This window comes from Chiroxiphia lanceolata, unplaced genomic scaffold, assembly GCF_009829145.1.
Source record: "Chiroxiphia lanceolata isolate bChiLan1 unplaced genomic scaffold, bChiLan1.pri scaffold_84_arrow_ctg1, whole genome shotgun sequence".
Lineage (NCBI taxonomy): Eukaryota > Metazoa > Chordata > Aves > Passeriformes > Pipridae > Chiroxiphia > Chiroxiphia lanceolata.
This window is the reverse complement of record NW_022476541.1, coordinates 19,289-44,862: the sequence shown is the minus strand read 5'-3', so window position 1 is coordinate 44,862 and position 25,574 is coordinate 19,289. Positions and strand designations below refer to the sequence as shown.

General features: G+C 49.5%; 1 long non-coding RNA gene across 1 annotated transcript; it reads right to left on the bottom strand.

The window, feature by feature from the left end:
• Positions 1-9,523: 9,523 nt before the first annotated feature.
• LOC116781898 lies at positions 9,524-10,104 on the bottom strand. The gene is made up of 2 exons (XR_004355017.1): positions 10,074-10,104; positions 9,524-9,602 (listed from the first exon to the last, which is right to left on the bottom strand). It is a non-coding gene; the product is annotated as an uncharacterized LOC116781898 (long non-coding RNA).
• Between the last annotated feature and the right edge of the window lie 15,470 nt (positions 10,105-25,574).

Below are 25,574 nucleotides of genomic sequence, written 5' to 3'. Positions count from 1 at the left end.
TGCCAGTCAGCCCCTACCGCCAGCAGTGGGGGGGGATTTTCAGGGCACGCTTCCAGCTTTTGTTCTCCACAAACTCCAGTTCTTCCTGGCCCCGCTCGCCAGAGAGCCTTCCCCTGTTGGAAGAGGTCACTTTCAGTCTTTCGAGGGGCCAGATTGCCAAAGCCCCGGCCAGTCCATTCCCACGAGGAAAGGCAGCTTTGTCTCGTACAGGATACTGGGGGGGCGGGGGGGGAGACACAAAATAAAAGTTGAATTTAAAACAACCTGCCTAGAATAGAAAGCAATTCGAGCATAAGGCAGACGAGACTCGTGCAAAACTGAATTACATTGGACTTCAAAGGAGAATTATTTCCCTCTGCACCTAAACAGAATGTCATTTTCACCCCAGGTCCCGCTTACCATCGTCCAACAAAACACGCTGACAAAACTTTTCCTGATGCCAGTGGAGAAATATCGGAGCACGCTGCACAGGGAAGCTGAGCCTGCCCCATCCCCGGAAGCGTTCCAGGCCAGGCTGGACGGGACTGGGAGCAATCGGGGGACAGTGGAAGGTGTCCCTGCCCACGGAAGACAGGGGTGGCCTTTGAAGGTCCCCTTCAAAGCAGATCGCTCTGGGATTCCCCTCCCAAATCACTGCCAAGGAGACACAGCAATCAAAGCGGAGGGACTGCACTCCCAGCTTTTCTTACCCGCAGGCACACGGCACGCCGGACCTTAAAGCCACGGGGTCAGTCCTGCCAGAGGCGTCCGGCACGGCCACGGCGAGCGAAGGAAAAGAGGGAGCCTGGGAACACGGAGTAAGAGCCACTTGAATTAGGACTGCACTGACCAACAGCCAGGTCATTCCCACGGACGGCTTCGCCGTCCAGTCGCACAAAAAGCACTCACCTGCCAGGGCCTCAGTTAGGGTGGCTCCTGACGCTGCCCAGGTGAACACCTCCCTTTGCCCCGGGGGGTCAGAATAACATCCCTGGTAAGAAGTCACCCCGAAGGACAAAAAGGGAAAATAGTGAAGCACGGGGCCTCTTCTGACTAGATTGCCCCCGGCAAATTCACCGAACGCCCGCTGAACTCAGCAGGGACACGCTCCCTCGACGCCTCCGACTCCGGCTTTAAGCTCGGAGAAGCCCGGCAGGGCCAAACCACTGCCGCTTTCCCCCGGGCGCCGCTTGCGAGCCCGCCCCGAGCGCCGGCCCCTGCCTCACAGTCGCCGCCTGGCGGACACGGCCGGAGCGGCACTGCAGCCGCGCGCGCCACTGCGGCCGCGCGCCCCCCCCCCGCCCTTGGCGAGACCCGCGGCGCCTTCGCGAGGACGGGCCTTTCTTCTCTAAAACCCGCCCTCGCCTAGGAAAAGCTGAGCAATTCACAGAGTTGCTGTTTCCACCCCGGCTTCCCAAAGGATTTCTCTCTCCCGGCAGCACAGACAGGGTCCCCGAGGCAGCGCAGACCCCGCCCCGCGGGGGGGGGGTGCGTGCAATGCCAGGGCACACCCGAACCCGGCCCTGCGGCGGCACGCAGGTGCGAGTTTCTTCCTCCGCAGAGGCCGAGAAACTTGCCTGTCGCTTCCCCTGCCCGCGGTCCCCGCTGGCCGCGGGAGAGGCCGAAGAGCGGCCGCGCCCCCGCCGCGCCCCCGCCGCTTACCCCGGGGACGATCTCGGTCGGATCTGCCGCCGTGGGTCGCTTCCGGGGGAAGAAGCGGCGGCGCAGCCCCGAGAGCATCTCCAGGGCACGGCGGGACCGAGCGGGGCGGGAGCGGGAGCGGGAGCGGGGAGCGGAGCGGAACGGGGCGGGGCCGCGCCTGGGGGGGTCTCTCGCGCGTCCTGCGCGCGCCGCCGCGCCGAGAGGGGGCTGCCCGCGCCGGTGCCTGCCGCCGCCCACGAACGTGCCGCCCGCGCCCGGCGCCGCCGAGCGCCCCGCCCTGTCCCCACAGCGGGAAGCGGCGCGGCGAGACGGCGCTGCGGGCGCGGGGCGGGGGTCCGGGTCGCGGCGGAGGTCAGGCAACAAGATAGACGCCTCTCTGAGGCAAGGGGTCCTCTAGCCGCCATCTTGAGTGCACTCTCGGCTAAGTTGCCGTCCTGGCGGCGCCATCTTGAGTGTGGCCTGGGGCGAACTTTCCGGACCGGGGCCGCCATCTTTAGTGTGGTCTCGGCTAAATTCCGGTCCTGGCAACGCCATCTTTACTGTGGGCTTGGCGGACTTCCGGGCCGGGGCCTTGGAGGACTTCCGGTCGCTCTCGAATTCCGGCGACCGACTTTACCCAAAATTAACGTCCCTCGCTGATTTCTGCGCTTTCGCCCCTGAAAATCTTCATGTTATTCCCCCCCGCACACCCCCCGGGAGAGACGGGAGACCGCGAGTCCCGCCGTGCCGCCGGAACCGGCCCTTAACTCGAGCCGGGAGCGCTGCACCGGCACGACAGCCGCTGCGCATGCGTCGCCGGTCCCGCGCCTGGCCGCCCTTACTTACCACGTGATCGACGCCGTCTTGCCAACGACTGCGCAGGCGCCATGCCGCCGCCACCTTGGCTGCCCCGCCGCCCGACCGCCCGGCTTCGCTTTCTTACTGCCCGCTCCCCCTCCGCTTTTTCGGCTCCCTGGGGTTTCCCCACCCACATTTTGGGGTCCCCTTCTCCCATTTTAGGGGTGACCCCGCAATTTACGCTTCGGAGGGGGGGGAAAGGAAACGGGGTGCCCAAGAAGGGGTTTGTTTTTGGGGTTTTTTTTTCCTCTTTTATTTCATTTTCATTTTATTTCCTTTTTACTTTTTTTGCTTTTAATTTTTTTTTTAATTTTTCTTTTGTATTTTATGTTTCCTTTTTTATTTCGTTTATTTTTTATTCTCCTCTCCCAGTGCACCCCAGTAACACCCAGTGCTCCCCACCAACCCCCAGTAACACCCAGTGCTCCCCAAAAATTGACCCAAAACCCACCCAAATCGCCCCAAAAACTGACCCAAAACTGACCCCAAAAACTGACCCAAATCATCCCAAAAGCTGACCAGAAACTGACCCAAATCACCCAAAAAAGGACCAGAAACTGACCCAAATCACCCCAAAAAATGACCAGAAATTGACCCAAATCTCCCCCAAAAATGACCAGAAAATGACCAGAAACTGACCCAAATCACCCCAAAAACTGCCCCAAAAACTGACTCAAATCTCCTCAAAAAATGACCAAAAACTCAACCAAATCTCCCCAAAAAATGACCTGAAACTGACCCAAATTACCTCAAAAAATGACCCAGAACTCACCCAAATCTCCCCTAAAAAATGACCAGAAACTCACACAGATCTCCCTAAAAAATGCCCCAAAAAACTGACCAAAATCACCTCAAAAATTGACCAGAAACTGACACAAGCCTCAACCAAAAATGACCACAAACTGACCCAAATCTCCCCAAAAAATGACCAGAAACTGACCCAAATCTCCCCAAAAAATGACCCAGAACTCACCAAAATCTCCCCCAAAAATGACCCAGAACTCACCAAAATCTCCCCAAAAATGACCCAGAACTCACCAAAATCTCCCCAAAAAAATGACCAGAAACTGACTCAAATCACCCCAAAAAAATGACCAGAAACTCACCCAAATCTCCCCAAAAAATGACCAGAAACTCTCCCAAATCACCCCAAAAAATGACCCAAAATTGTCCCAACTATCCCCCAAAAAAGGATCAGAAACTGATCCCAATTACCTAAAAAAATGCCCCCAAATTCACCCAAATCTTCCCCAAAAAGGACCACAACCTCAGCCAAATCACCCCAAAAAATGCCCCAAAAACTGACTCAAAAAAAGACCAGAAACTCAACCAAATCACCACAAAAAAATGACCAGAAACCGACACAAAATCACCCCCAAAAATGACCAGAAACTCACAGAAAGCTCCCCAAAAAATTACCCAAAACTCACAGAAATCATCCCAAAAAATGACCAGAAACTGACCCAAATCTCCCCAAAAAGTGACCAGAAACTGACCCAAAATGACCCAAGAAAATGACCCAGAACTCACCCAAATCACCCAAGAATAGGACCAGAAATTCACCCAAATCTCCCCAAAAATGACCAGAAACTCTAACAGATCACCCCATAAAAAGACCCAGAACTCACCCAAATCTCTCCAAAACATGATCCAAAACTGACCCAAATCTCCCCCAAAAATGACCAAACTCACCGAAATCACCCCCAAAAAAATCACACAAAACTCACCAAAATCTCCCCAAAAATGATCAGCAACTGACCCAAAGAACCTCAAAAAATGACCAGAAACTGACTCAAATCACCCCGAAAAATGACCCAAAATTCACCAAAAATCTCCCCAAAAAATGACCCCAAAATGAACAAAATCACCCCAAAAAATGACCAGAAACTCACCCAAATTACCTAAAAAAATGACCCCAAACTGACCCAAATCACCCCAAAAAAGGACCAGAAGCTCTCCCAAATCACCCCAAAAAATGACCCAAAACCTTACCCAAATCTCTCCAAAACATGACCCAAAACTGCCTCAAATCTCCTCAAAAAAAAAAACCAGAAACTCACACAAATCACCCTAAAAAATGACCAGAAACTCACACAGATCTCCCTAAAAAAATGCCCCAAAAACTGACCAAAATCACCTCAAAAACTGACCAGAAACTGACTCAAATCACCCCAAAAAAATGACCAGAAACTGACCCAAATATCCCCCAAAAGTGACCAGAAACTGACACAAATCTCCCCAGAAAATGGTCCAAAACTGACTCAAATCTCCTCAAAAAATCACCAAAAACTCACCCAAATCTCCCCCAAAAATGACCTGAAACTGACTCAAATAACCCGCAAAAATGCCCCAAAAACTGACTCAAATCTCCTCAAAAAAGAACCAAAAACTCAACCAAATCTCCCCAAAAAGTGACCCCAAACTGACACAAATCACCCCAAAAAAGGACCAGAAACTCTCCCAAATCACCCCAAAAAATGACCCAAAATTGTCCCAACTATCCCCAAAAAAGGATCAGAAACTGATCCCAATTACCTAAAAAAATGCCCCCAAATTCACCCAAATCTTCCCCAAAAAGGACCACAACCTCAGCCAAATCACCCCAAAAAATGCCCCAAAAACTGACTCAAAAAAAGACCAGAAACTCAACCAAATCACCACAAAAAAATGACCAGAAACCGACACAAAATCACCCCCAAAAATGACCAGAAACTCACAGAAAGCTCCCCAAAAAATTACCCAAAACTCACAGAAATCATCCCAAAAATGACCAGAAACTGACCCAAATCTCCCCAAAAAGTGACCAGAAACTGACCCAAAATTACCCAAGAAAATGACCCAGAACTCACCCAAATCACCCAAGAAAAGGACCAGAAATTCACCCAAATCTCCCCAAAAATGACCAGAAACTCTAACAGATCACCCCAAAAAAAAGACCCAGAACTCACCCAAATCTCTCCAAAACATGATCCAAAACTGACCCAAATCTCCCCCAAAAATGACCAAACTCACCGAAATCACCCCCAAAAAAATCACACAAAACTCACCAAAATCTCCCCAAAAAACAACCCAAAACTCACCCAAATCTCCCCAAAAATGATCAGCAACTGACCCAAAGAACCTCAAAAATGACCAGAAACTGACTCAAATCACCCCGAAAAATGACCAGAAACTGACTCAAATCACCCCAAAAAATGACCCAAAATTCACCAAAAATCTCCCCAAAAAATTACCCCAAACTGAACAAAATCACCCCAAAAAATGACCAGAAACTCATCCAAATTACCTAAAAAAATGACCCCAAACTGACCCAAATCACCCCAAAAAGGACCAGAAGCTCTCCCAAATCACCCCAAAAAATGACCCAAAACCTTACCCAAATCACCCAAAAAATGACCCAAAACTGCCTCAAATCTCCTCAAAAAAGGACCAGAAACTCACACAAATCACCCTAAAAAATGACCAGAAACTCACACAGATCTCCCTAAAAAAATGCCCCAAAAACTGACCAAAATCACCTCAAAAATTGACCAGAAACTGACACAAGCCTCAACCAAAAATGACCACAAACTGACCCAAATATCCCCAGAAAATGACCCAGAACTCACCGAAATCTCCCCAAAAAAGGACGCAGAACTCACCAAAATCTCCCCAAAAAATGACCAGAAACTGACTCAAATCACCCCAAAAAAATGACCAGAAACTGACCCAAATCACCTAAAAAAATGACCAGAAAGTGCCCCACATCTCCTCAACAAATGGCCAGAAATTGACACAAATCACCCCAAAAACTGACCTAAAACTCACCCAAATCGCCCAAAAAATGACCAGAAACTGACCCAGATCTCCCCAAAAAATGACCGCAAATTGACCCAAATCACCCCAAAAAATGGCCAGAAACTGATTGAAATCTGCCCAAAAACTGACCCAAAACCTGACCAAAATCTCCCCCAAAAAGGACCAGAAACTGACCCAAATCACCCCAAAAAATGACCAGAAACTGACCCAAATCTCCCCAAAAACGGACCAGAAACTCACCCAAATCACCCCAAAAAGTGACCAGAAACTGACCCAAATCACCCTAAAAAATGACCAGAAACTCACACAGATCTCCCTAAAAAATGCTCCAAAAACTGACCAAAATCACCTCAAAAAATGACCAGAAACTGACACAAACCTCAACAAAAAATGACCACAAACTGACCCAAATATCCCCCAAAAGTGACCCCAAACTCACCCAAATCTCCCCAGAAAATGGTCCAAAACTGACTCAAACCTCCCCAAAAAATGACCCAGAACTCACCAAAATCTCCCCAAAAAATGACCCAGAACTCACCAAAATCTCCCCAAAAAATGACCAGAAAGTGACCCAAATCACCTTAAAAAATGACCAGAAACTGCCCCACATCTCCTTGACAAATGGCCAGAAATTGACACCAATGACCAAAAAATGACCAAAAACTGACCAAAATCACCTCAAAAATTGACCAGAAACTGACACAAGCCTCAACCAAAAATGACCACAAACTGACCCAAATATCCCCAAAAAATGACCCAGAACTCACCGAAATCTCCCCAAAAAAGGACGCAGAACTCACCAAAATCTCCCCCAAAAAATGACCCAGAACTCACCAAAATCTCCCCAAAAAATGACCCAGAACTCACCAAAATCTCCCCAAAAAAATGACCAGAAACTGACTCAAATCACCCCAAAAAAATGACCAGAAACTGACCCAAATCACCTTAAAAAATGACCAGAAAGTGCCCCACATCTCCTCGACAAATGGCCAGAAATTGACCCAAATCACCCCAAAAACTGACCTAAAACTCACCCAAATCACCCAAAAAAATGACCAGAAACTGACCCAGATCTCCCCAAAAAATGACCGCAAATTGACCCAAGTCTCCCCAAATTGACCCCAAAAAATGGCCAGAAACTCACACAAATCACCCCAAAAATGACCCCATACTGACCCAAATCACGGCAAAAAAAAGGCAAGAAACTGATTCAAATGTGCCCAAAAATTGACCCAAAAACGGACCAAAATCTCCCCCCAAAATGACCAGAAACTGACCCATGTCACCCGAAAAAATCACCAGAAACTCACCCAAATCTCCCGAAAAAAGGACCAGAAACTGACTCAAATAACCCGCAAAAATGCCTCAAAAACTGACTCAAATCTCCCAAAAAAGAACCAAAAACTCAACCAAATCTCCCCAAAAAGTGACCCCAAACTGACACAAATCACCCCAAAAAAGGACCAGAAACTCTCCCAAATCACCCCAAAAAATGACCCAAAATTGTCCCAACTATCCCCAAAAAAGGATCAGAAACTGATCCCAATTACCTAAAAAATGCCCCCAAATTCACCCAAATCTTCCCCAAAAAGGACCACAACCTCAGCCAAATCACCCCAAAAAATGCCTCAAAAACTGACTCAAAAAAAGACCAGAAACTCAACCAAATCACCACAAAAAAATGACCAGAAACCGACACAAAAATGACCAGAAACCCACAGAAAGCTCCCCAAAAAATTACCCAAAACTCACAGAAATCATCCCAAGAAATGACCAGAAACTGACCCAAATCTCCCCAAAAAGTGACCAGAAACTGACCCAAATCTCCCCAAAAAGTGACCAGAAACTGACCCAAAATGACCCAAGAAAATGACCCAGAACTCACCCAAATCACCCAAGAAAAGGACCAGAAACTCACCCAAATCTCCCCAAAAAATGACCAGAAACTCTAACAGATCACCCCATAAAAAGACCCAGAACTCACCCAAATCTCTCCAGAAAATGATCCAAAACTGACCCAAATCTCCCCCAAAAATGACCAAACTCACTGAAATCACCCCCAAAAAAATCACACAAAACTCACCAAAATCTCCCCAAAAATGATCAGCAACTGACCCAAGGAACCTCAAAAAATGACCAGAAACTGACTCAAATCACCCCAAAAAATGACCCAAAATTCACCAAAAATCTCCCCAAAAAATGACCCAGAACTCACCAAAATCTCCCCAAAAATGACCAGAAATTCACCCAAATCTCCCCAAAAAATGACCAGAAACTGACCCAAATCACCTCGAAAAATGACCAGAAACTGCCCCAAATCTCCCCAAAAAATGACCAGAAACTCACACAAATCTCCCCAAAAACTGACCCTAAAATGACCCAAATCTCCCCCAAAAAATGACCAGAAACTCACACAAATCACCCCAAAAAATGACCAGAAACTCACCCAAATCTCCACAAAAAAAGGACCCAGAACTCACCAAAATCTCCCCAAAAAATGACCAGAAACTGACTCGAATCACCCCAAAACAATGACCAGAAACTGACCCAAATCACCCTAAAAAATGACCAGAAACTGCCCCAAATCTCCTCCAAAAAAATGACCAGAAACTGACCCAGATCTCCTCAAAAAATGTCCGCAAACTGCCCCAAATCTCCTCCAAAAAAATGACCAGAAACTCACACAAATCACCCTAAAAATGACCCCATATTGACCCAAATCACCCCAAAAAAAGGCAAGAAAATGATTCAAATCTCCCCAAAAACTGACCCCAAAACTGACCCAAATCACCCCAAAAAATGACCCCAAACTGCCCCACTTGAATTAGGACACTTTTTCAAGACCCTGTCCTTAGGAGCACCCTGAGCCATGGCCAGGTCGTTCCCACAGACAGCTTCGCCGGCCAGGCGGCCAAAAAGCCCCCAGCCAGGCCTCAGGTGGGACGGTTCCTGAGGCTGAGCAGGTGAACCCCTCCCTGGGAGCCCGCTCCGCTCCTGCCGGGCACTGGGGCTCCCCCAGAGGGGCTCTGCCAAGCACCCAGTGGAAATTCAAAGGACAGCCCGGGCAAAGGCGCTTCCCGCAGGACCGCTCCTGGCCAAGGCCACCGGGCCGTGCCAGTCAGCCCACTGACCGCCAGCAGTGGGGGGGATTTTCAGGGGCACGCTTCCAGCTTTTGTTCTCCACAAACTCCAGTTCTTCCTGGCCCCGCTCGCCAGAGAGCCTTCCCCTGTTGGAAGAGGTCACTTCAGTCTTTCGAGGGGCCAGATTGCCAAAGCCCGGCCAGTCCATTCCCACGAGGAAAGGCAGCTTTGTCTTGTACAGGATACTGGGGGGGCGGGGGGGGAGACACAAAATAAAAGTTGAATTTAAAACAACTGCCTAGAATAGAAAGCAATTCGAGCATAAGGCAGACGAGACTCGTGCAAAACTGAATTACATTGGACTTCAAAGGAGAATTATTTCCCTCTGCACCTAACAGAATGTCATTTTCACCCCAGGTCCCGCTTACCATCGTCCAACAAAACACGCTGACAAGACTTTTCCTGATGCCAGTGGAGAAATATCGGAGCACGCTGCACAGGGAAGCTGAGCCTGCCCCATCCCCGGAAGCGTTCCAGGCCAGGCTGGACGGGACTTGGAGCAATCGGGGACAGTGGAAGGTGTCCCTGCCCACGGAAGACAGGGTGGCCTTTGAAGGTCTCCTTCAAAGCAAATCGCTCTGGGATTCCCCTCCCAAATCACTGCCAAGGAGACACAGCAATCAAAGCGGAGGGACTGCACTCCCAGCTTTTCTTACCTGCAGGCACACGGCACGCCGGACCTTAAAGCCACGGGGTCAGTCCTGCCAGAGGCGTCCGGCACGGCCACGGCGAGCGAAGGAAAAGAGGGAGCCTGGGAACACGGAGTAAGAGCCACTTGAATTAGGACTGCACTGACCAACAGCCAGGTCACTCCCACGGACGGCTTCGCCGTCCAGTCGCACAAAAAGCACTCACCTGCCAGGGCCTCAGTTAGGGTGGCTCCTGACGCTGCCCAGGTGAACACCTCCCTTTGCCCCGGGGGGTCAAGAATAACATCCCTGGTAAGAAGTCACCCCGAAGGACAAAAAGGGAAAATTAGTGAAGCACGGGGGCCTCTTCTGACTAGATTGCCCCCGGCAAATTCACCGAACGCCCGCTGAACTCAGCAGGGACACGCTCCCTCGACGCCTCCGACTCCGGCTTTAAGCTCGGAGAAGCCCGGCAGGGCCAAACCACTGCCGCTTTCCCCCGGGCGCCGCTTGCGAGCCCGCCCCGAGCGCCGGGCCCTGCCTCACAGTCGCCGCCTGGCGGACACGGCCGGGAGCGGCACTGCAGCCGCGCGCGCCACTGCGGCCGCGCGCCCCCCCCCGCCCTTGGCGAGACCCGCGGCGCCTTTCGCGAGGACGGGCCTTTCTTCTCTAAAACCCGCCCTCGCCTAGGAAAAGCTGAGCAATTCACAGAGTTGCTGTTTCCACCCCGGCTTCCCAAAGGATTTCTCTCTCCCGGCAGCACAGACAGGGTCCCCGAGGCAGCGCAGACCCCGCCCCGCGGGGGGGGGGTGCGTGCAATGCCAGGGCACACCCGAACCCGGCCCTGCGGCGGCACGCAGGTGCGAGTTTCTCCGCAGAGGCGAGAAACTTGCCTGTCGCTTCCCCTGCCCGCGGTCCCCGCTGGCCGCGGGAGAGGCCGAAGAGCGGCCGCGCCCCCGCCGCGCCCCCGCCGCTTACCCCGGGGACGATCTCGGTCGGATCTGCCGCCGTGGGTCGCTTCCGGGGGGAAGAAGCGGCGGCGCAGCCCCGAGAGCATCTCCAGGGCACGGCGGGACCGAGCGGGGCGGGAGCGGGAGCGGAAGCGGGAGCGGGAGCGGGAGCGGGAGCGGGAGCGGGAGCGGGAGCGGAGCGGAGCGGAACGGGGCGGGGCCGCGCCTGGGGGGGTCCTCGCGCGGACTGCGCGCGCCGCCGCGCCGAGAGGGGGCTGCCCGTGCCGGTGCCTGCCGCCGCCCACGAACGTGCCGCCCGCGCCCGGCGCCGCCGAGCGCCCCGCCCTGTCCCCACAGCGGGAAGCGGCGCGGCGAGACGGCGCTGCGGGCGCGGGGCGGGGGTCCGGGTCGCGGCGGAGGTCAGGCAACAAGATAGACGCCTCTCTGAGGCAAGGGGTCCTCTAGCCGCCAGTCTTGAGTGCACTCTCGGCTAAGTTGCCGTCCTGGCGGCGCCATCTTGAGTGTGGCCTGGGGCGAACTTCCGGACCGGGGCCGCCATCTTTAGTGTGGTCTCGGCTAAATTCCGGTCCTGGCAACGCCATCTTTACTGTGGGCTTGGCGGACTTCCGGGCCGGGGCCTTGGAGGACTTCCGGTCGCTCTCGAATTCCGGCGACCGACTTTACCCAAATTAGCGTCCCTCGCTAATTTCTGCGCTTTCACCGCTAAAAATCTTCATGTTATTCCCCCCCACACACCCCCGGGAGAGACGGGAGACCGCAAGTCCCGCCGTGCCGCCGGAACCGGCCCTTAACTCGAGCCGGGAGCGCTGCACCGGCACGACAGCCGCTGCGCATGCGTCGCCGGTCCCGCGCCTGGCCGCCCTTACTTACCACGTGATCGACGCCGTCTTGCCAACGACTGCGCAGGCGCCGCCGCCGCCACCTTGGCTGCCCCGCCGCCCGACCGCCCGGCTTCGCTTTCTTACTGCCGCTCCCCCTCCGCTTTTTCGGCTCCCTGGGGTTTCCCCACCCACATTTTGGGGTCCCCTTCTCCCATTTTAGGGGTGACCCCGCAATTTACGCTTCGGAGGGGGGGGAAAGGAAACGGGGTGCCCAAGAAGGGGTTTGTTTTTGGGGTTTTTTTTCCTCTTTTATTTCATTTTCATTTTATTTCCTTTTTACTTTTTTTGCTTTTAATTTTTTTTTTAATTTTTCTTTTGTATTTTATGTTTCCTTTTTTATTTCGTTTATTTTTTATTCTCCTCTCCCAGTGCACCCCAGTAACACCCAGTGCTCCCCACCAACCCCCAGTAACACCCAGTGCTCCCCAAAAATTGACCAAAACCCACCCAAATCGCCCCAAAAACTGACCCAAAACTGACCCCAAAAACTGACCCAAATCATCCCAAAAGCTGACCAGAAACTGACCCAAATCTCCCCAAAAAATGACCAGAAACTGACCCAAATCACCCCAAAAAATGACCAGAAATTCATCAAAAATCTCCCCCAAAAATGACCAGAAAATGACCAGAAACTGACCCAAATCACCCCAAAAACTGCCCCAAAAACTGACTCAAATCTCCTCAAAAAATGACCAAAAACTCAACCAAATCTCGCCCAAAAAATGACCTGAAACTGACCCAAATTACCTCAAAAAATGACCAGAAACTGACCCAAATCACCCTAAAAAATGACCAGAAACTCACACAGATCTCCCTAAAAAATGCCCCAAAAACTGACCAAAATCACCTCAAAAATTGACCAGAAACTGACACAAGCCTCAACCAAAAATGACCACAAACTGACCCAAATATCCCCAGAAAATGACCCAGAACTCACCGAAATCTCCCCAAAAAAGGACGCAGAACTCACCAAAATCTCCCCAAAAAATGACCAGAAACTGACTCAAATCACCCCAAAAAAATGACCAGAAACTGACCCAAATCACCTAAAAAAATGACCAGAAAGTGCCCCACATCTCCTCAACAAATGGCCAGAAATTGACACAAATCACCCCAAAAACTGACCTAAAACTCACCCAAATCACCCAAAAAATGACCAGAAACTGACCCAGATCTCCCCAAAAAAGGACCAGAAACTCACCCAAATCTCCCCAAAAAAGGACCAGAAACTCACCCAAATCTCCCCAAAAAAGGACCAGAAACTCACCCAAATCACCCCAAAAAATGACCCAAAATTGTCCCAACTATCCCCAAAAAAGGATCAGAAACTGATCCCAATTACCTAAAAAAATGCCCCCAAATTCACCCAAATCTTCCCCAAAAAGGACCACAACCTCAGCCAAATCACCCCAAAAAATGCCTCAAAAACTGACTCAAAAAAAGACCAGAAACTCAACCAAATCACCACAAAAAAATGACCAGAAACCGACACAAAATCACCCCCAAAAATGACCAGAAACTCACAGAAAGCTCCCCAAAAAATTACCCAAAACTCACAGAAATCATCCCAAAAAATGACCAGAAACTGAGCCAAATCTCCCCAAAAAGTGACCAGAAACTGACCCAAAATGACCCAAGAAAATGACCCAGAACTCACCCAAATCACCCAAGAATAGGACCAGAAATTCACCCAAATCTCCCCAAAAAATGACCAGAAACTCTAACAGATCACCCCATAAAAAGACCCAGAACTCACCCAAATCTCTCCAAAACATGATCCAAAACTGACCCAAATCTCCCCCAAAAATGACCAAACTCACCGAAATCACCCCCAAAAAAATCACACAAAACTCACCAAAATCTCCCCAAAAAATAACCCAAAACTCACCCAAATCTCCCCAAAAATGATCAGCAACTGACCCAAAGAACCTCAAAAAATGACCAGAAACTGACTCAAATCACCCCGAAAAATGACCAGAAACTGACTCAAATCACCCCAAAAAAATGACCAGAAACTGACCCAAATCACCTAAAAAAATGACCAGAAAGTGCCCCACATCTCCTCAACAAATGGCCAGAAATTGACACAAATCACCCCAAAAACTGACCTAAAACTCACCCAAATCGCCCAAAAAATGACCAGAAACTGACCCAGATCTCCCCAAAAAATGACCGCAAATTGACCCAAATCACCCCAAAAAATGGCCAGAAACTGATTGAAATCTGCCCAAAAACTGACCCAAAACCTGACCAAAATCTCCCCCAAAAAGGACCAGAAACTGACCCAAATCACCCCAAAAAAGGACCAGAAACTGACCCAAATCTCCCCAAAAACGGACCAGAAACTCACCCAAATCACCCCAAAAAGTGACCAGAAACTGACCCAAATCACCCTAAAAAATGACCAGAAACTCACACAGATCTCCCTAAAAAATGCCCCAAAAACTGACCAAAATCACCTCAAAAATTGACCAGAAACTGACACAAACCTCAACAAAAAATGACCACAAACTGACCCAAATATCCCCCAAAAGTGACCCCAAACTCACCCAAATCTCCCCAGAAAACGGTCCAAAACTGACTCAAACCTCCCCAAAAAATGACCCAGAACTCACCAAAATCTCCCCAAAAAATGACCCAGAACTCACCAAAATCTCCCCAAAAAATGACCAGAAACTGACCCAAATCACCTTAAAAAATGACCAGAAACTGCCCCACATCTCCTTGACAAATGGCCAGAAATTGACACAAATCACCCCAAAAACTGACCTAAAACTCACCCAAATCACCCAAAAAAATGACCAGAAACTGACCCAGATCTCCCCAAAAAAGGACCAGAAACTCACCCAAATCTCCCCAAAAAAGGACCAGAAACTCACCCAAATCACCCCAAAAAATGACCCCAAACTGTCCCAAATCTCCCCAAAAAAGGATCAGAAACTGATCCCAATTACCTAAAAAAATGCCCCCAAATTCACCCAAATCTTCCCCAAAAAGGACCACAACCTCAGCCAAATCACCCCAAAAAATGCCTCAAAAACTGACTCAAAAAAAGACCAGAAACTCAACCAAATCACCACAAAAAAATGACCAGAAACCGACACAAAATCACCCCCAAAAATGACCAGAAACTCACAGAAAGCTCCCCAAAAAATTACCCAAAACTCACAGAAATCATCCCAAGAAATGACCAGAAACTGAGCCAAATCTCCCCAAAAAGTGACCAGAAACTGACCCAAAATGACCCAAGAAAATGACCCAGAACTCACCCAAATCACCCAAGAATAGCACCAGAAATTCACCCAAATCTCCCCAAAAAATGACCAGAAACTCTAACAGATCACCCCATAAAAAGACCCAGAACTCACCCAAATCTCTCCAAAACATGATCCAAAACTGACCCAAATCTCCCCCAAAAATGACCAAACTCACCGAAATCACCCCCAAAAAAATCACACAAAACTCACCAAAATCTCCCCAAAAAACAACCCAAAACTCACCCAAATCTCCCCAAAAATGATCAGCAACTGACCCAAAGAACCTCAAAAATGACCAGAAACTGACTCAAATCACCCCGAAAAATGACCAGAAACTGACTCAAATCACCCCAAAAAATGACCCAAAATTCACCAAAAATCTCCCCAAAAAATGACCCCAAACCGAACAAAATCACCCCAAAAAATGACCAGAAACTCATCCAAATTACCTAAAAAAATGACCCCAAACTGACCCAAATCACCCCAAAAATGGACCAGAAGCTCTCCCAAATCACCCCAAAAAATGACCCAAAACCTTACCCAAATCACCCAAAAAAATGACCCAAAACTGCCTCAAATCTCCTCAAAAAAGGACCAGAAACTCACACAAATCACCCTAAAAAATGACCAGAAACTCACACAGATCTCCCTAAAAAAATGCCCCAAAAACTGACCAAAATCACCTCAAAAATTGACCAGAAACTGACACAAGCCTCAACCAAAAATGACCACAAACTGACCCAAATATCCCCAGAAAATGACCCAGAACTCACCAAAATCTCCCCAAAAAATGACCAGAAACTGACTCAAATCACCCCAAAAAAATGACCAGAAACTGACCCAAATCACCTAAAAAAATGACCAGAAAGTGCCCCACATCTCCTCAACAAATGGCCAGAAATTGACACAAATCACCCCAAAAACTGACCTAAAACTCACCCAAATCGCCCAAAAAATGACCAGAAACTGACCCAGATCTCCCCAAAAAATGACCGCAAATTGACCCAAATCACCCCAAAAAATGGCCAGAAACTGATTGAAATCTGCCCAAAAACTGACCCAAAACCTGACCAAAATCTCCCCCAAAAATGACCAGAAACTGACCCAAATCACCCCAAAAAAGGACCAGAAACTGACCCAAATCTCCCCAAAAACGGACCAGAAACTCACCCAAATCACCCCAAAAAGTGACCAGAAACTGACCCAAATCACCCTAAAAAATGACCAGAAACTCACACAGATCTCCCTAAAAAATGCCCCAAAAACTGACCAAAATCACCTCAAAAATTGACCAGAAACTGACACAAACCTCAACAAAAAATGACCACAAACTGACCCAAATATCCCCCAAAAGTGACCCCAAACTCACCCAAATCTCCCCAGAAAATGGTCCAAAACTGACTCAAACCTCCCCAAAAAATGACCCAGAACTCACCAAAATCTCCCCAAAAAATGACCCAGAACTCACCAAAATCTCCCCAAAAAATGACCAGAAACTCACCCAAATCACCTTAAAAAATGACCAGAAACTGCCCCACATCTCCTTGACAAATGGCCAGAAATTGACACAAATCACCCCAAAAACTGACCTAAAACTCACCCAAATCACCCAAAAAAATGACCAGAAACTGACCCAGATCTCCCCAAAAAATGACCAGAAACTCTCCCAAATCACCCCAAAAAATGACCCAAAATTGTCCCAACTATCCCCAAAAAAGGATCAGAAACTGATCCCAATTACCTAAAAAAATGCCCCCAAATTCACCCAAATCTTCCCCAAAAAGGACCACAACCTCAGCCAAATCACCCCAAAAAATGCCTCAAAAACTGACTCAAAAAAAGATCAGAAACTCAACCAAATCACCACAAAAAAATGACCAGAAACCGACACAAAATCACCCCAAAAAATGACCAGAAACTCACAGAAAGCTCCCCAAAAAATTACCCAAAACTCACAGAAATCATCCCAAAAAATGACCAGAAACTGACCCAAATCTCCCCAAAAAGTGACCAGAAACTGACCCAAAATGACCCAAGAAAATGACCCAGAACTCACCCAAATCACCCAAGAATAGGACCAGAAATTCACCCAAATCTCCCCAAAAAATGACCAGAAACTCTAACAGATCACCCCAAAAAAAGACCCAGAACTCACCCAAATCTCTCCAAAACATGATCCAAAACTGACCCAAATCTCCCCCAAAAATGACCAAACTCACCGAAATCACCCCCAAAAAAATCACACAAAACTCACCAAAATCTCCCCAAAAAATAACCCAAAACTCACCCAAATCTCCCCAAAAATGATCAGCAACTGACCCAAAGAACCTCAAAAAATGACCAGAAACTGACTCAAATCACCCCGAAAAATGAAAACTGACTCAAATCACCCCAAAAAATGACCCAAAATTCACCAAAAATCTCCCCAAAAAATGACCCCAAACTGAACAAAATCACCCCAAAAAATGACCAGAAACTCACCCAAATTACCTAAAAAAATGACCCCAAACTGACCCAAATCACCCCAAAAAAGGACCAGAAGCTCTCCCAAATCACCCCAAAAAATGACCCAAAACCTTACCCAAATCACCCAAAAAAATGACCCAAAACTGCCTCAAATCTCCTCAAAAAAGGACCAGAAACTCACACAAATCACCCTAAAAAATGACCAGAAACTCACACAGATCTCCCTAAAAAAATGCCCCAAAAACTGACCAAAATCACCTCAAAAATTGACCAGAAACTGACACAAGCCTCAACCAAAAATGACCACAAACTGACCCAAATCTCCCCAGAAAATGACCCAGAACTCACCGAAATCTCCCCAAAAAAGGACGCAGAACTCACCAAAATCTCCCCAAAAAATGACCAGAAACTGACTCAAATCACCCCAAAAAAATGACCAGAAACTGACCCAAATCACCTAAAAAAATGACCAGAAAGTGCCCCACATCTCCTCAACAAATGGCCAGAAATTGACACAAATCACCCCAAAAACTGACCTAAAACTCACCCAAATCGCCCAAAAAATGACCAGAAACTGACCCAGATCTCCCCAAAAAATGACCGCAAATTGACCCAAATCACCCCAAAAAATGGCCAGAAACTGATTGAAATCTGCCCAAAAACTGACCCAAAACCTGACCAAAATCTCCCCCAAAAAGGACCAGAAACTGACCCAAATCACCCCAAAAAAGGACCAGAAACTGACCCAAATCTCCCCAAAAACGGACCAGAAACTCACCCAAATCACCCCAAAAACTGACCTAAAACTCAACCAAATCACCCAAAAAAAAGACCAGAAACTGACCCAGATCTCCCCAAAAAAGGACCAGAAACTCACCCAAATCTCCCCAAAAAAGGACCAGAAACTCTCCCAAATCACCCCAAAAAATGACCCAAAATTGTCCCAACTATCCCCAAAAAAGGATCAGAAACTGATCCCAATTACCTAAAAAAATGCCCCCAAATTCACCCAAATCTTCCCCAAAAAGGACCACAACCTCAGTCAAATCACCCCAAAAAATGCCCCAAAAACTGACTCAAAAAAAGACCAGAAACTCAACCAAATCACCACAAAAAAATGACCAGAAACCGACACAAAATCACCCCAAAAAATGACCAGAAACTCACAGAAAGCTCCCCAAAAAATTACCCAAAACTCACAGAAATCATCCCAAGAAATGACCAGGAACTGACCCAAATCTCCCCAAAAAGTGACCAGAAACTGACCCAAAATGACCCAAGAAAATGACCCAGAACTCACCCAAATCACCCAAGAAAAGGACCAGAAATTCACCCAAATCTCCCCAAAAAATGACCAGAAACTCTAACAGATCACCCCATAAAAAGACCCAGAACTCACCCAAATCTCTCCAAAACATGATCCAAAACTGACCCAAATCTCCCCCAAAAATGACCAAACTCACCGAAATCACCCCCAAAAAAATCACACAAAACTCACCAAAATCTCCCCAAAAAACAACCCAAAACTCACCCAAATCTCCCCAAAAATGATCAGCAACTGACCCAAAGAACCTCAAAAAATGACCAGAAACTGACTCAAATCACCCCGAAAAATGACCAGAAACTGACTCAAATCACCCCAAAAAATGACCCAAAATTCACCAAAAATCTCCCCAAAAAATGACCCCAAACTGAACAAAATCACCCCAAAAAATGACCAGAAACTCATCCAAATTACCTAAAAAATGACCCCAAACTGACCCAAATCACCCCAAAAAAGGACCAGAAGCTCTCCCAAATCACCCCAAAAAATGACCCAAAACCTTACCCAAATCACCCAAAAAAATGACCCAAAACTGCCTCAAATCTCCTCAAAAAAGGACCAGAAACTCACACAAATCACCCTAAAAAATGACCAGAAACTCACACAGATCTCCCTAAAAAAATGCCCCAAAAACTGACCGAAATCACCTCAAAAATTGACCAGAAACTGACACAAGCCTCAACCAAAAATGACCACAAACTGACCCAAATATCCCCAGAAAATGACCCAGAACTCACCGAAATCTCCCCAAAAAAGGACGCAGAACTCACCAAAATCTCCCCAAAAAATGACCAGAAACTGACTCAAATCACCCCAAAAAAATGACCAGAAACTGACCCAAATCACCTAAAAAAATGACCAGAAAGTGCCCCACATCTCCTCAACAAATGGCCAGAAATTGACACAAATCACCCCAAAAACTGACCTAAAACTCACCCAAATCGCCCAAAAAATGACCAGAAACTGACCCAGATCTCCCCAAAAAATGACCGCAAATTGACCCACATCTCCCCAAAAAGTGACCAGAAACTGACCCAAATCTCCCCAAAAAGTGACCAGAAACTGACCCAAAATGACCCAAGAAAATGACCCAGAACTCACCCAAATCACCCAAGAAAAGGACCAGAAACTCACCCAAATCTCCCCAAAAAATGACCAGAAACTCTAACAGATCACCCCATAAAAAGACCCAGAACTCACCCAAATCTCTCCAAAACATGATCCAAAACTGACCCAAATCTCCCCCAAAAATGACCAAACTCACCGAAATCACCCCCAAAAAAATCACACAAAACTCACCAAAATCTCCCCAAAAATGATCAGCAACTGACCCAAAGAACCTCAAAAAATGACCAGAAACTGACTCAAATCACCCCAAAAAATGACCCAAAATTCACCAAAAATCTCCCCAAAAAATGACCCAGAACTCACCAAAATCTCCCCAAAAATGACCAGAAATTCACCCAAATCTCCCCAAAAAATGACCAGAAACTGACCCAAATCACCTCAAAAAATGACCAGAAACTGCCCCAAATCTCCCCAAAAAATGACCAGAAATTGACACAAATCTCCCCAAAAACTGACCCTAAAATGACCCAAATCTCCCCCAAAAAATGACCAGAAACTCACACAAATCACCCCAAAAAATGACCAGAAACTCACCCAAATCTCCACAAAAAAAGGACCCAGAACTCACCAAAATCTCCCCAAAAAATGACCAGAAACTGACTCGAATCACCCCAAAACAATGACCAGAAACTGACCCAAATCACCCTAAAAAATGACCAGAAACTGCCCCAAATCTCCTCCAAAAAAATGACCAGAAACTGACCCAGATCTCCTCAAAAAATGTCCGCAAACTGCCCCAAATCTCCTCCAAAAAAATGACCAGAAACTCACACAAATCACCCTAAAAATGACCCCATATTGACCCAAATCACCCCAAAAAAAGGCAAGAAAATGATTCAAATCTCCCCAAAAACTGACCCCAAAACTGACCCAAATCACCCCAAAAAATGACCCCAAACTGCCCCACTTGAATTAGGACACTTTTTCAAGCCCCTGTCCTTAGGAGCACCCTGAGCCATGGCCAGGTCGTTCCCACAGACAGCTTCGCCGGCCAGGCGGCCAAAAAGCCCCCAGCCAGGCCTCAGGTGGGACGGTTCCTGAGGCTGAGCAGGTGAACCCCTCCCTGGGAGCCCGCTCCGCTCCTGCCGGGCACTGGGGCTCCCCCAGAGGGGCTCTGCCAAGCACCCAGTGGAAATTCAAAGGACAGCCCGGGCAAAGGCGCTTCCCGCAGGACCGCTCCTGGCCAAGGCCACCGGGCCGTGCCAGTCAGCCCACTGACCGCCAGCAGTGGGGGGGGATTTTCAGGGGCACGCTTCCAGCTTTTGTTCTCCACAAACTCCAGTTCTTCCTGGCCCCGCTCGCCAGAGAGCCTTCCCCTGTTGGAAGAGGTCACTTCAGTCTTTCGAGGGGCCAGATTGCCAAAGCCCGGCCAGTCCATTCCCACGAGGAAAGGCAGCTTTGTCTTGTACAGGATACTGGGGGGGCGGGGGGGGAGACACAAAATAAAAGTTGAATTTAAAACAACTGCCTAGAATAGAAAGCAATTCGAGCATAAGGCAGACGAGACTCGTGCAAAACTGAATTACATTGGACTTCAAAGGAGAATTATTTCCCTCTGCACCTAACAGAATGTCATTTTCACCCCAGGTCCCGCTTACCATCGTCCAACAAAACACGCTGACAAAACTTTTCCTGATGCCAGTGGAGAAATATCGGAGCACGCTGCACAGGGAAGCTGAGCCTGCCCCATCCCCGGAAGCGTTCCAGGCCAGGCTGGACGGGACTGGGAGCAATCGGGGACAGTGGAAGGTGTCCCTGCCCACGGAAGACAGGGTGGCCTTTGAAGGTCCCCTTCAAAGCAGATCGCTCTGGGATTCCCCTCCCAAATCACTGCCAAGGAGACACAGCAATCAAAGCGGAGGGACTGCACTCCCAGCTTTTCTTACCCGCAGGCACACGGCACGCCGGACCTTAAAGCCACGGGGTCAGTCCTGCCAGAGGCGTCCGGCACGGCCACGGCGAGCGAAGGAAAAGAGGGAGCCTGGGAACACGGAGTAAGAGCCACTTGAATTAGGACTGCACTGACCAACAGCCAGGTCATTCCCACGGACGGCTTCGCCGTCCAGTCGCACAAAAAGCACTCACCTGCCAGGGCCTCAGTTAGGGTGGCTCCTGACGCTGCCCAGGTGAACACCTCCCTTTGCCCCGGGGGGTCAAGAATAACATCCCTGGTAAGAAGTCACCCCGAAGGACAAAAAGGGAAAATTAGTGAAGCACGGGGGCCTCTTCTGACTAGATTGCCCCCGGCAAATTCACCGAACGCCCGCTGAACTCAGCAGGGACACGCTCCCTCGACGCCTCCGACTCCGGCTTTAAGCTCGGAGAAGCCCGGCAGGGCCAAACCACTGCCGCTTTCCCCCGGGCGCCGCTTGCGAGCCCGCCCCGAGCGCCGGGCCCTGCCTCACAGTCGCCGCCTGGCGGACACGGCCGGGAGCGGCACTGCAGCCGCGCGCGCCACTGCGGCCGCGCGCCCCCCCCCGCCCTTGGCGAGACCCGCGGCGCCTTTCGCGAGGACGGGCCTTTCTTCTCTAAAACCCGCCCTCGCCTAGGAAAAGCTGAGCAATTCGCAGAGTTGCTGTTTCCACCCCGGCTTCCCAAAGGATTTCTCTCTCCCGGCAGCACAGACAGGGTCCCCGAGGCAGCGCAGACCCCGCCCCGCGGGGGGGGGGTGCGTGCAATGCCAGGGCACACCCGAACCCGGCCCTGCGGCGGCACGCAGGTGCGAGTTTCTCCGCAGAGGCGAGAAACTTGCCTGTCGCTTCCCCTGCCCGCGGTCCCCGCTGGCCGCGGGAGAGGCCGAAGAGCGGCCGCGCCCCCGCCGCGCCCCCGCCGCTTACCCCGGGGACGATCTCGGTCGGATCTGCCGCCGTGGGTCGCTTCCGGGGGGAAGAAGCGGCGGCGCAGCCCCGAGAGCATCTCCAGGGCACGGCGGGACCGAGCGGGGCGGGAGCGGGAGCGGGAGCGGGAGCGGAGCGGAACGGGGCGGGGCCGCGCCTGGGGGGGTCCTCGCGCGTCCTGCGCGCGCCGCCGCGCCGAGAGGGGGCTGCCCGCGCCGGTGCCTGCCGCCGCCCACGAACGTGCCGCCCGCGCCCGGCGCCGCCGAGCGCCCCGCCCTGTCCCCACAGCGGGAAGCGGCGCGGCGAGACGGCGCTGCGGGCGCGGGGCGGGGGTCCGGGTCGCGGCGGAGGTCAGGCAACAAGATAGACGCCTCTCTGAGGCAAGGGGTCCTCTAGCCGCCATCTTGAGTGCACTCTCGGCTAAGTTGCCGTCCTGGCGGCGCCATCTTGAGTGTGGCCTGGGGCGAACTTCCGGACCGGGGCCGCCATCTTTAGTGTGGTCTCGGCTAAATTCCGGTCCTGGCAACGCCATCTTTACTGTGGGCTTGGCGGACTTCCGGGCCGGGGCCTTGGAGGACTTCCGGTCGCTCTCGAATTCCGGCGACCGACTTTACCCAAATTAACGTCCCTCGCTGATTTCTGCGCTTTCGCCCCTGAAAATCTTCATGTTATTCCCCCCCGCACACCCCCCGGGAGAGACGGGAGACCGCGAGTCCCGCCGTGCCGCCGGAACCGGCCCTTAACTCGAGCCGGGAGCGCTGCACCGGCACGACAGCCGCTGCGCATGCGTCGCCGGTCCCGCGCCTGGCCGCCCTTACTTACCACGTGATCGACGCCGTCTTGCCAACGACTGCGCAGGCGCCGCCGCCGCCACCTTGGCTGCCCCGCCGCCCGACCGCCCGGCTTCGCTTTCTTACTGCCGCTCCCCCCTCCGCTTTTTCGGCTCCCTGGGGTTTCCCCACCCACATTTTGGGGTCCCCTTCTCCCATTTTAGGGGTGACCCCGCAATTTACGCTTCGGAGGGGGGGGAAAGGAAACGGGGTGCCCAAGAAGGGGTTTGTTTTTGGGGTTTTTTTTCCTCTTTTATTTCATTTTCATTTTATTTCCTTTTTACTTTTTTTGCTTTTAATTTTTTTTTTAATTTTTCTTTTGTATTTTATGTTTCCTTTTTTATTTCGTTTATTTTTTATTCTCCTCTCCCAGTGCACCCCAGTAACACCCAGTGCTCCCCACCAACCCCCAGTAACACCCAGTGCTCCCCAAAAATTGACCCAAAACCCACCCAAATCGCCCCAAAAACTGACCCAAAACTGACCCCAAAAACTGACCCAAATCATCCCAAAAGCTGACCAGAAACTGACCCAAATCTCCCCAAAAAATGACCAGAAACTGACCCAAATCACCCCAAAAAATGACCAGAAATTCATCAAAAATCTCCCCCAAAAATGACCAGAAAATGACCAGAAACTGACCCAAATCACCCCAAAAACTGCCCCAAAAACTGACTCAAATCTCCTCAAAAAATGACCAAAAACTCAACCAAATCTCCCCAAAAAATGACCTGAAACTGACCCAAATTACCTCAAAAAATGACCAGAAACTGACCCAAATCACCCTAAAAAATGACCAGAAACTCACACAGATCTCCCTAAAAAATGCCCCAAAAACTGACCAAAATCACCTCAAAAATTGACCAGAAACTGACACAAGCCTCAACCAAAAATGACCACAAACTGACCCAAATATCCCCAGAAAATGACCCAGAACTCACCGAAATCTCCCCAAAAAAGGACGCAGAACTCACCAAAATCTCCCCCAAAAAATGACCCAGAACTCACCAAAATCTCCCCAAAAAATGACCCAGAACTCACCAAAATCTCCCCAAAAAAATGACCAGAAACTGACTCAAATCACCCCAAAAAAATGTCCAGAAAGTGACCCAAATCTCCCCAAAAAATGACCAGAAACTCTCCCAAATCACCCCAAAAAATGACCCAAAATTGTCCCAACTATCCCCAAAAAAGGATCAGAAACTGATCCCAATTACCTAAAAAAATGCCCCCAAATTCACCCAAATCTTCCCCAAAAAGGACCACAACCTCAGCCAAATCACCCCAAAAAATGCCCCAAAAACTGACTCAAAAAAAGACCAGAAACTCAACCAAATCACCACAAAAAAATGACCAGAAACCGACACAAAATCACCCCCAAAAATGACCAGAAACTCACAGAAAGCTCCCCAAAAAATTACCCAAAACTCACAGAAATCATCCCAAAAAATGACCAGAAACTGACCCAAATCTCCCCAAAAAGTGACCAGAAACTGACCCAAAATGACCCAAGAAAATGACCCAGAACTCACCCAAATCACCCAAGAATAGGACCAGAAATTCACCCAAATCTCCCCAAAAAATGACCAGAAACTCTAACAGATCACCCCATAAAAAGACCCAGAACTCACCCAAATCTCTCCAAAACATGATCCAAAACTGACCCAAATCTCCCCCAAAAATGACCAAACTCACCGAAATCACCCCCAAAAAAATCACACAAAACTCACCAAAATCTCCCCAAAAATGATCAGCAACTGACCCAAAGAACCTCAAAAAATGACCAGAAACTGACTCAAATCACCCCGAAAAATGACCCAAAATTCACCAAAAA